The sequence below is a fragment of the Coptis chinensis genome, chromosome 6 (assembly GCF_015680905.1).
Source record: "Coptis chinensis isolate HL-2020 chromosome 6, ASM1568090v1, whole genome shotgun sequence".
NCBI lineage: Eukaryota > Viridiplantae > Streptophyta > Magnoliopsida > Ranunculales > Ranunculaceae > Coptis > Coptis chinensis.
Window position 1 is genome coordinate 4,998,694 of NC_141461.1, and position 12,361 is coordinate 5,011,054.

Genomic DNA, 12,361 nt, shown 5'->3' on the forward strand with positions numbered 1-12,361 from the left:
TGCCTCTTCATCCCAATATCGAATGGGATAGGTTATAGTAAATCCCAATATCGATGGGATAAGTCTATGCATAAATGTCCCAATATAGGATAGGATAGAGTTATATCTTTCCGTTTAATATCGATGGGATAAGTCACTATCTTCATCCCAATATCGAGATAGGATAGAATCGTATACTCGTGTTAATATCGATAGGATAAGAGTCACTATCTTCCATCTAAATATCGGATAGGATAAGAGTCGCCTGCTACGATGGTTTTATCCTTATCTTGGTGAAAGTCATCGACCTTTATTTCCAACATTTTTCAAAGGTGAATTGGAGATGAAAAATAAAAACAAGCTCTTTTGAATGTAATTTCAATAGATAATTATTGTATAAGTTCTAACAACGAGGATATAATCTGGGGTGGCGATGGAAGAGTTGAAGATTTGGTTTGCCCATTTCTCCACTAGGAACGCCATATCTAAACCCAATGGTATGTGGAGATCCGTGTGGCAATGCACGAACCAAACACCTGTAAACAACAATTGTCCAAAATTTAAAGCTGGTTAGTCTTTAGTATTTCACTTGTTTTTAGCAAAGAAGAGCGTGTATTATTCTTGCGTCTCTTGTGTCCTTTGTCAAACTTATTAAGACTTGTAGTAGTGATTATAATTGTGCAGAAGGCAATTAAAACACATAAAATAACATTTATATATCGTCGTTTTCACCTGGGTTATTGGCTCGAAATCTGATGACAGCCCATCCACCCGTCGGCATTGAAAGCAAGAGTGCTCCCTTTTGAGGCGGATTTACCAAGTTGAACATTGGTGGGCCCTTAATTGGATCATAATTCCCAAAACCTTTGGGCCAACACATAGAAATCGAACCCATGAAGGTGCATCGGGTGACTGTCAACTGCAAGTAATGCGGTGTTCTGAAACACAATCTCCACAACTGAGTTGTACTTTTAATCTCTTTACACGTGTCCTCTCTCCGGCGTTAACAGATCGAAGTTAAGACTCTCCTTGGGATTCGTGTAGAACAACACCACAGGCGGATTGTTTGGGAAATCGTCGGTGTAGATCCCATCCACGCCATAATAGAATGCCTCCAACAATGACAACGTGGCGCGGAAAGATAGGACACGTTGTTCATGCCAGCCGACAGTTGATAGCGTGGACCAACTGGACTCGAACAATTTGCAACCGGCCCCATGGTAGAAGCGCACCACCAATGGTTATGAACATTTTCTCGTCCACTGTTTTCCGGGCAAGGACGCCAGAAAGGGCCCAAGTTCTGAGGCCAGTGAAACTGGTATAGAACTTGAATGCTGTTGAGGTGTCCTTTGGGATGGTAGGACCGGCATCAATCCTGCTGATGATGTGGAGCCAACGTAATGGACAAGGCCCGTGGCAGTCCCATTTTGGGAGTCTTACGATTGGTGAATCCGAATACAGTTGAGAGCAGAGCCATGTAGTAGTCCCCATTAGGGTTGATTAGCTTCGAAGAGTACATCTGTGGTTTGTCCAGGTGCGATAACAATCACATCGGTGACGTATGGAACAGTGTAACTGGCGTCGATGGCGACTACGGTGAAAAGTATGTTGCAGTTATTTTGAAAAAGCTGATAAACAACAGCAGCATTGACGATTCTAAGGAGATATGTCTTGCCTGACACCACGTTCAATTTAAACATACCTAATAGCATAATGAAATCAAAACACCAAGAAAAAAATGTTCAAGGCAAAATTAAACAAAAATTAAAGTGCTGGAAATGATAGTAGGAATCTTTTACCATCTGTGGAGCATGGGTAGAGGTGGCCGGGTTGACCATTGATGGTAAAAGCATTTGAAAGGGCTGCCGGACGGTGCACCACCACGCGTAAGAATATTGTTTTCTACAACGGCAAGGTTTTTCATTCCACCACTCCCTGGTAGTCCATAAGGAAGTAAACGTTTTCTTAAAGTTGGATCACAATTCAAAATGGAACATAAAAAAAAAATACTACAATATACGTGCATTCGATCTATATCTGATATTATTACCTAATATTGGGGAATCTCCATGTGAGGACTTTAAAAAGGATATCCACGAAATTTAGGACGGATAATAATCGCGCCATGGACTGTTGCACGGGAGCATTGTGATATGAGCAATGAGCATGCCACCAAAAGGGCGTTCCCTCCTGTTCAGTGAGGATAGCGAGATCTGTAAGTGTAGCTATTTTCTGGAAGTATGGGACATTGGAGTCACATAAGCAAGGCCCATCAGCCCATCCACTTAATCTTTGAAACACAACCATGCCTGCACCACTATTATCACTTTTAGACTTCATCAACAACAAACAGAATGAATTTATTATCTGTGATTAATGGGCCAAAGTCCAAGGATGTACCAATGAAGGGTGATGTTGTACGGCGACTCATTGCAAACATGAATTACAAGTGAATCTCTCCCTCTCGAACTTCGATGGATTTAATGGGTAAGCCGCCATTCACTGCAATTTGAACATATTCTTGACAGTCACGTTGGATTGGAAAATTACCTACCTGAAACCACAAAAAAAAAAAAAATTATACAGACATCAGGAACAATAAGCATTTGAATATATGACAACATTGTCTTTTCGAAAATGGGGGATGTCCTGGCTCAAATGAAAGGCTAAAGCCTAAATGATCTTATTTTAGTGAATTTTTCTTGTTCGCCATCTTCGCTACCCAAAGTTTATTGCTTCAAAGCATTAGCTAACATATAGTTCTGATGGTCGTGGACAAAACCCGCAGGTCAAAAGCCTAATCCAACACAAGAAACCACTCCATAAAATGAGGTGATTGTTTCAAGTACTGCTGGATGTTAAATGAGTCTTCTTTCAATCAGCAGCAAAATGCACAATATGCATAATTAGGAAACAAAAAGTGCTCGCATGCATAGTGCTGAATAGACTGTAGGGTAGTGGTTTTATCTCTATTCCAAAAACAGATTCAGCGATCAAACCAAACACAATTCAAACTAAAACTATAACAAATCAAAGAACAGTAGTCAGAAGAAAGAGATAGAGGGGGGGGCAAAATTAGGGGCTCAAATTACATTAAACTTGTGTTCAACAATTGAAGAAGCATCGATAGTAGCAAATGTAACTGCGGTACATGCAAGCAACAAGATAATCCGTGCCATGCTGATGACGACACACTGCCTACTAATTCGCAAAACTAAAATGATCGAGAAGAAGCTACTATTTTATATACTAATCAGTGGTGATTGATGAAAATGACTTTCATTTTACTGCTCCTCGATCGATATGTTTGTTTACCCATCCTCCCTGGATCACGCTTTTAATTATAGAGACAGGTGAAGTCCTAGCCTTTACCCACGTTTGAGGCATGGCATCGCATTTTGATTATTTATAATTTATTACACACAACTTAGCTGGTTAGATTATGATCCTATTGAACTCAACCTTATATTCTAAGTTTCTTGAACTTCAACAGCATATCTGGGATTGTGTATAACTGTATATTGCCAGTCACTTTTTCTAAAATTTATTTTGTAAAATGGTATGGTCAACAAATGCTTTTGTATAGTTTTAATAACTTGGCCAAATTATGTATTTCAATTTCGTTTCAGTTTGACAACTTAATTTACTACTCTCTCTTCGATTATGGCGTACCTATCTTTCCAAGAAAATGTTCACATTACCCATTTGTTTTGTCTAAAAATCTATGTGATATGAAACACCAAATTACTGTAACTTTACTTCACGGTTTCACCAAATTTAGAGAACGGTGATTTTTGCAAATAATATGAAGTGTAGTTTGAACCCGAACCTTTGGGAGTCATTATCAAATCAAAATTAAGTAAAATAAAATTATAGGGTTAATTGAATATTGCCCCACTAGATTGGGAAATTAGAGTCTCTCTCCAAATAAAAAACAACATGGTCAATCCAAATTGATTTTTTTTTATGTACTTAGAGGGAGACCCTAATTTCCCATCTAATAAGAGGAAAAATCCTAATTGGTTCATTAAGTAAAGGATAATACCAGTTAACCCATCCAAAATTATATTATAGAAAAATGTAAAATATTATTAAGAAAAGTGATGAGAAAAAGCTGATCTGAAGTTCCGAACCAGGATTAATTATAAGATGGCTATTATCAGACATGCAGCACACTTTGTGAGTTGCATATGCCATATTAAAGAGAAACAATTTTTTTTGTCTCCGTGAATTTACCAATGTTTTCCCAACGCTAGCATATATTCTTTAACATAAAAATCTAAGCACTTCTTGTTAGAATCTCTTGTGTATTTCCCTAAATACTAGTGTATATTGCAAAGTGGAAGAGATGAACAAATAGCATTCTTCCACTTTAGTCATAGTAGATAGTTACATTTGGATTTATCCACCACAGTTAGGGGTTCGGGCTGGGCTTGGAGGCTAACTTGTTGTAGGTAGTGGTTTGACCAATAGCCTAAACTTGTTTTGCCTTTTTTGAGTGTTAAGTTTGATAATTCTGATTTGGTCTTTCTTCCTCCTTAACCTCTCTAGAAATGGGAATTTGGAGTCAGCTAGATAATATCTTGTCGAAGAAACTGTTTCAAAAACGTAAAACTCAAACCGATTCTTTTCTTTTTATCTTCATCGGGCCACCGGAGAGTTATATTCTTTATACTAGGGTAGTGCCGCCCTAGTGCAAAGTCAAGTCATTGGCCATTGAATCCTGAAGTACGTTGAGTTGCCTTTCTGCACTATTGAAGGGGCTAAATCCTTTCCTACGACGGTCTCTAATCCGTGCGTGGTTGTTCTCGATTCTTTGCTATCCTTGTCTCTTCATTTGCTGCTGGCATTATAACGTTTCTTCGATTTCTGCTTTGGTTGTCAGGTTTATACAACTATTCTAACAATCTTAATAAAGATCTCGTAGTAGTAACAAAGCGAGAGCTTTATCGACAATCAAAGATAAGTCTTTACTTTGAGTTATTGTTTGTGTTATTGGGTTATGACTTTAGAAATTTTCTAATAATTTCGTTTTGGTAGAAACCAATTAAAGATTGAATATTTATTGATCTTTTGTGGTTTATCAAACCCTATATGGTTGTAGACCTTTCTCGTTTGTGGGAGTCAAATATGAGATTTCTATCAAGAAAAACGTCAAAGTTCGTCTTTTTGACAGCTCGTCCTTTCGTTCAGGAAACTACTATAACTTTCAGCTCAGAGCTCGATTTTGCAATCCGCTTCTTGTGTTGGATAGCTGATTCAAAGACCAGTGGTATAAGGTTTGATACCCAATTCGTCCTGAGCTGGTTTAGAATTACAGTTCTTTTGAACTTTTTTCTAGAAGGAGGAGAATATGGTAATCTGGTTTTCAATTGGTTAGGTATCATTATTCTTTCACTTTTGCAATTCTTTTGGTTTAATTATATGGTGATATTCTTGCCTTGAGTTGCATGCTAGTTTTTAGGAGGAAATCCTAAGCTTAAACTTCTTTAATAACCTAGTCGACAAATTATCGTGTTTATCAGCGAGGAATTAATTGGTTTGACTAGAAGTAGTTGATATTAATTTTCTTTGTACATATGTAGATGGTCTAAGAGATACCTTAAGATAGTTAATATCAACCACACTCAAATCTTGGATAGTAATATATTGATGCATAATTGCTTACCTTTATTGAGTGAATGTGTTGTTAGGCGATGGTTATAATTATCTTGTTGTGCAAATACATGTTAGATGAAGTAATTTGTAGCTTATATCCATATAGCATATGTTAAAGTTGTGTATCATGCTAGTTTTGGATATTAATCATCGATGGATTTACTTTAAACTTGATAATAGTTTATTGGTAAATTTTCTAGTTGAAGACATTAATGGGTTGAGCCATTAGATGTTGTGGTAGTACTTGAGGTCTTGTTGATAGAGTATTCTATCTTACTTGAGCTCATGTAAAAGGAGGTGGAGTCCTCAGTTGTTTTGCATATTGGTGGCTAGATTTGCTTAAATGTATACTTTTTGTTGTGAGGAATACGATTAAAGTTTACTTTTCTGAGCCTATGATATGATATTATTTACCATGTTTGGCATGAATGCATTATTTAATATGTGAAGTTTAACCATGTCATATATTGATAAGTAATGGGCATCGTTGTCTCTGAGAGCAATATGGAAAACAATCAATATCCTTTAAACCTAATTTAGTCAAGGAGATGTAAGGTAATGGTTTGTCTTCTTAGAAATATCCTCCGATGACTATTTTAGACAAGGAGATGTAGCGTTTGTAGATTGTCTTATTAGGCATTATCCTCCTATGACTATGGATAAATAGTCAAGGTGATATAGAATCGTGGATTGTCTCCCGATGGCAGGTTGGAATGTTGAATGATGAAAAAAGGATGATAATGATATTATCTTGGGTAAAACCTTTTCATCTAATTATTCTATTCTTTAAGATTCATTAGAATCTTTTGTGGATTCCTTTCATATAGATAACATGAACATAATATGAATATGTTTAATATGATCAGGAATCATAGACTTGAGTAAAAGTATATTCTTGTCATAATAGTGCATTTTATTGTTGTTGTTTTTTAGTGTTTGTAGCGGTATAATGTGTTTTGCATGTAAGTTTGATTAGGTTGAGCTAAATACTTCCATATATTGATCGATATCGATATTTTAAACGTAAGCTCCCCGAGCCGCCCCGCCGCATGAGAGTGTTTCGTATGGAGCTTGCCGCGTGAGAGGTATGGTTTTGGAGATGTGAGTAGATCCGCCATTTATGATAACAATCTTGAGTTTCTTTCAGATAAACTTTGTAGTGCTTGGGAAATCGGAATTACAATGCGTATCTGACTATTGTAAAATTGCTTTAGCAAGTATGTGTTCCATGGTCGTGGCAAAGAACTTTCCTTCTTGGGTTTTAATCCAATCGCCGCCGCTAACGACGTTCCACTATGTAAGGGGCCTTCCCACGCTGGTGCTAGCTTAGCGCCATCTTGAGTTTTTTCAAAACGATCCCCCCGCTGAAAAGACCGTGGATGTACTCGCTTGTTGTAAGATCTCGAGGACCCGTTGGTCGCCACCCTCGATGGTCGCTAGGTCGCTACTTCTCGAGGAGGTCGATCTCGAGCCAGAATCGAAGCCATTAAGGCCCGATTCGATAAGTTCAGATCGGGTTGTCGTGATTGTCGTACGGGTGATGACGGGCTTCGCGTGCATAGCACAAGGAAAATGGTGACTCGCCGCCGGTGAAGAGCGAAGTCAGAAAGGATGAGCCCATAGTATGTTCTCCACCGATTTGGCCACCGGCTCTTGTTCTTTTCAATTTTCTTCTTCAAATTCTCCGGAATGGCTTTGTTGTGGCCTCGCTTGTCCATTGCTTTGAGCCGCATCGTGGTGTAGAGAATGCATGAACGATCTTCCATTTGGCCGTAAACTCTTTAATCGCTTTTCCTTGAACTGGAGCCATCATTCCATCACCGGTGTATGTGGTAAGCCAAACCGGTGATGATATGAGTCCAAATGAAATTTCGACATGTGATTCTTTTGACGTAGCTAATGGAATTGCTTCAACCCACTTAGTGAAGTAGTGCAGGCAACAAGGACGGGTTTAGCCGGTTCTTCTCGGGGATCTAATGGTCCCATAATGTCCATGCCCCACATGTGGAACGCCGCGGCTCGCGATGTTAATCAATTCGGCGAGCCGGGTCAGATGATGTTGTGACCAAATGTTTGGCATTTGACACACTTGAGGACATACGCTTTAGCATCAATCGCATAATGAGGCCGGCATACCCTTAGATCGCTTTGGGCTAATGATCGACCTCCAAAGATGGTTGCCGTGACTCTCCTTCGCGTGATTTTTAAGAAAAATTAGCCGGCCTTGCTCGATTGATACATCTCGATGAGGTCCCCCGCTGATTTGCGAATAATCTGCGCTCACCAAACAATAGCTACATGCTTGCGTGGAACCCTCTTGGCTTTGTGCGCTTTATCCGAGGTGCCGCGATCGATGTACCGTGATAATAGGTCGCGATCCAGTGTTTGGCTGGTCCGATCTTCGTGAGTGGAACAGTCGCTAATTGTCAAGACTTGGTCCGCCAGGTAAGCCGGTCGATCGACTACTTCGATACTCGGCTTGTCTAGGGACACAGTTTGCGTCCGAGTGGCTAGATATGCCAAGCTATCCGCGTGACGGTTCTCGCCTCGCAAAAATGGTGTATCGTCGCTCCGCTAAAATGACTAAGCAACTCGTTAACAACTTGAAGGTATTTAGAGGTTACCTTAAGCTGGTAGTGTACTTTTTGCAACCCGCGAACGCCGCCATGCGAGTCACTAAAGATTTGATCTCTTTACTCCGAAATGGATCGGGCCAGACGCATTCCCATTATTAGTGCTTCAGATCGCCATTGTTGACGCCATGGGTCCATACTTAACCGCTTTCTACCATAGCTCCCGGGAGACTAAAACGATTCCCATGCCACCGCCTTCCGTGGTTGCCGGAACCATCGACGCAGAGAGACCCGACACGTTTGCATGCTCGCTTTCTTGGAGTGCGACCTGCTTTTGCCTCCCAATTAGGGTCGCCGACCGAAAATCTGCTAGGAAGTCTACAAACGACCGACTTCTTCAAGGATATGGACTGACGGTCCATGTGGTGCTCGCCACTCTTCGCCCATATTGCCATCCTAGTAGTTTTGTTTTCTTTGTGAAGAATCCTCTTCAAAGGGAGATCGGTCAAGACTTTGATTGGATGAGCCCGGAAATACGGTCTGAATTTTCTTGCCGAGTATAACAAAGCAAGGACCGCTTTTCTATGTAAGAGTAGTTCTTCTCACTGAGGAGTAAAGTGTCTTGCTTGTGAAGTAGATTGGCTTTTTCTGAATTGTGCTCGCCCTTGAATAGGACCGAATCGATGGCTAAATCGGATACCGCCGGATAGAGCCCCAAAGTTTCTCCGCCCGCTGGTTTGGCTGGGGCGGAGGTGTTGGAGGTACTCCTTAAGGGTGGCGAATTCTTGGTGGCATTGATCGCTCCATGAGAATTGCTCGCCTTTCTTTAGTATCTGTAGGAACGGTCGGCACTTTGTCGGATGCTCTTGATATGAACCGTTGAGTGTCGCACCATGCCCGGCAACTTCTCAGATCGCTTTTTGTTTTGGTGGGGCATGTCCAAGAACGCCCGAATCGATCCGGATTTGCTTTCGATACCTCGCCATGAGACCCGATATCCGAGAAATTTTTCCGAGGACGGGCCCTCGAAAAGACACTTCTCCGGGTTCGGCTTCATTCCGTTCGTCGTGAGTTCGAGAACGCTTTGCTCGAGGCGAAGCAAGGTGGTCGATTTTGATTTGACAACCATATCGTCGATGTAGACCTCCATGGTGTCCCCTAACATGTCCCGAACATGTTAGTTACTAGTCGCCGATAGGTCGCCCCGCGTTCTTTTAGTCCGGAACGGGAGGACGCTTGTAACAATAAATTCCTTTGCTCGATGAATGATGTCTTCCTCGATCTTCTTCACCTAGTGGTATCCGGATTGTACCCACTATACGCCGGCGCCCATGAATGATAGCAGCTCGCGCCCACAAGTTTGGTCGAATTAGTTGGTCGATTCTTGCGGGGGAAGTCGCTTTTGGAGTTTCTTGATTGACGCCGGTGAAGTCGACGACGACAGCGGATCGCCATTCTTAATTGAACGCCACTATGTTTTTGCGACCCCACTCGGTAGTCAACCTCATGCGGATGAACCCTACTTGTTTGAGCTTATCAACCTCATCGCCGACTACTTTTGAAAGCGTAGAGACAATCTTCTAGGTCGCCGCCGAACCGGTTTGGCACCGGTGGTTGACGCTTTAGCAGTGGCATGCAACACTAGGGTCTATACCGTGCACATCGATATACCACCAAGCCGAACACATCTTTATTCATGGATAGAAAATTTACAAGTTGAGCCTTAAGTGTGGGTCAAGGTTGGCTCCCACATAGACGAGTTTAGGGTCGTCTTCGGTTCCCAGGTTCACTTGCTGCTTGTCTTGAGTCGGTGCTTGGTCTTGTGCGCTTTGAGCGTTCTCTGGAGGATTACTCTTTGCAGACTCGGTGTTGGTTCACTGGTCGGGCCGGAGTGGCCGGAGGAACTGACGCCCATCGTAGTCACGCACAAATGTGGTCGGAAATAATGGCCATTGTTGTTGTGACAACAAGAACTCGTAGTTCCCCGCCATTCTTCCGGGTGGAGGGGAGGTGGTGGTGGTATCTCGACTTTTTGCTTGTTCATGATGCTTTCCGGGGCGACCTCCGTGAGTTGCACCGCGCGGTACCTTTGCTTTGGTAGTGGTCGAGATCGGGGCGCGAGTGGAAACTCTTGTTGGAGCCCCCATCGCTCGCTTTGGCGCCGCTTAGTTCTCACCTCACCACTAAAATCTTTGGCCATTGATAGCCGGTAGGCTCGCTTCGACGGAGATGGGAGGTTCCGTGGTCTTGTTTGTCGCGATGATCCGTTACAATGATGGGCCTCGAAATGGGTTGCTTCGGTTCCATCATTCCCTCTGGGCCGAAAACGGATGACTTGGTGCAACGGGAAGGTACGGCCCGCGATCTGATGTATCCACCGCCGCCCTAGAATGGCGTTGCCAGACGACTTGGTATCTAGGACGCCGAAGGCGTGTTGAAGCCGACTTTGTCTTCCTGAAACCCACCGAGATGGAGTATGATGTCGCTTATTGGATCGGCCTCGAGCCGCTTGAATCGAAGAGGGGTGCGATGGGGTCTATGAAGACCGACTTCAGTTCATCTCTTGATCGTGTGGTAGAACAAAATATCACAAGAGCTACTAGGATCGATCAAAACTAAACTTGACGGCCCAAATAATCGATTTTGACGTGGACCACGAAAGCGTTATCGCGGAGGCGCAGACTTTGTTGAGGTCGGCCTCGAGAATGTGATGTCTCCAGTTCTACGCCTTGAACTGCATGGCGCGGGTGCGGCTTGTGAAGAGAAGTTGTACACTTCATGGAGGGCACCGACGCGCCTTCTTTTTTCGCTAACTTGAGACGGAATCGCCCCAGTGTGGTGATCATGTGGATGGTTCTCATTGCATCGCCTCTTGATGGTTGGCGGCGATCTTGAGGGACGCTGCTTCTCCGAACGCCCTCGCCGTGAGGGCGGGTTTGAGGCCTCTAACGCCCTTCGGGTGGGGACTCAATAAGCATTCGGGGGCCCATCGGTTTGTGGCGCAGTCGCCGTCCGGTATATTGGTGTATCGCTTGATGTGCCCAAATTTCACCGACCGGATCCTCCTCGCAAATAATGTTTGAGCCCCCAAAGATACGCCGGTCTCGCGGGCAATTGGCGTGAAAAGCGCAAGAGGGTCGGTCCGGGCGACCGTTGGTCGCCTTTATCTCCGGGTCGGTAGAATGCAACAAACGCTTGATCTTTCTAGTATGTAGCTAGGAGATCCGCGTGAGCACGGCGAATTCCCGATCACTTCTTGGTTTGGGTCCGAAGGTCGCCTTGTTGTTGGTCGCTTCCTAGAGGATGATGCTACTTTGAACCTCTCCCTCTTCTCGCTTCTTCTTCTTCCCGCTTCTGCTTTTAGCAAAGCCTCTTGTAGCTTGATGTATTTATCCACTCGAGCGCGCATTCCGCCAACGCTTCGGGTTGGTCTTTTCAAGAGCGACACCGGTTAGGGGTCGGTGTTGGGCGGGTGCGGCAGCGGTTGTGAAAGCCATCATGGCAAAATGATTCCTTGAGGCCGCTTTCCATGTCCAAGAGTTCGTTTTTTGAACCGGCTTTAGGAAGGAGCCGTAGGTTTCTTCCTTGCCTAGAGCGAAATGGGAAGAGTGAATTGAGATCACCCTTCTTAAGGCCTCATGCGGTAATGATCGCTCGCGAACAGGTCGGGTAAGTCGCTCAAAGCTTCTTATGGAGTCCGCTCGAGGGAGAAGAACCAATCGAGTGGGCCGCCCTTAAGCTTGCCGAAAGAGCCCGCGATCGGAGATGGTCAACTCTGGCGCTACCGTAGAGTGCAAGGCTTTGAGCATATCGTGCTATATGCCGCCCTGGGCATGTCGCGACCGCCATACAAAGGGGAACCGTGGGTTGGACAAAATCTGGAGGGGAGACCTTGTGGAAGTACTTCAAAAAGAATGGAGATGCACGATAGGTTTTCAGATTTTCTCGCGCACTATCCGGGTGGAATCTTTCTTGACCGCATTCTTGTCGAGCCTTTGGTTTAGCTCGGTGATCCGCTGATCGACGCTGATGACGCCGCCTTCGCTGCCGGTAGTGGGCTCGTGGTCTCAACTTGTGCACGAATGTGACGCTTTGTCCGAAGTTGGGCAATTTGTTCATTCATTGTTCCTAGCCGGGTCCGCCAAAGTGTG

The 12,361-nt window shown here is 43.5% G+C and overlaps 1 pseudogene; it reads right to left on the reverse strand.

Annotated features, from left to right (window-relative positions):
- Positions 1 to 357: 357 nt before the first annotated feature.
- On the reverse strand, positions 358 to 1,198 carry LOC147490967 (laccase-8 pseudogene; annotated as a pseudogene).
- Between the last annotated feature and the right edge of the window lie 11,163 nt (positions 1,199 to 12,361).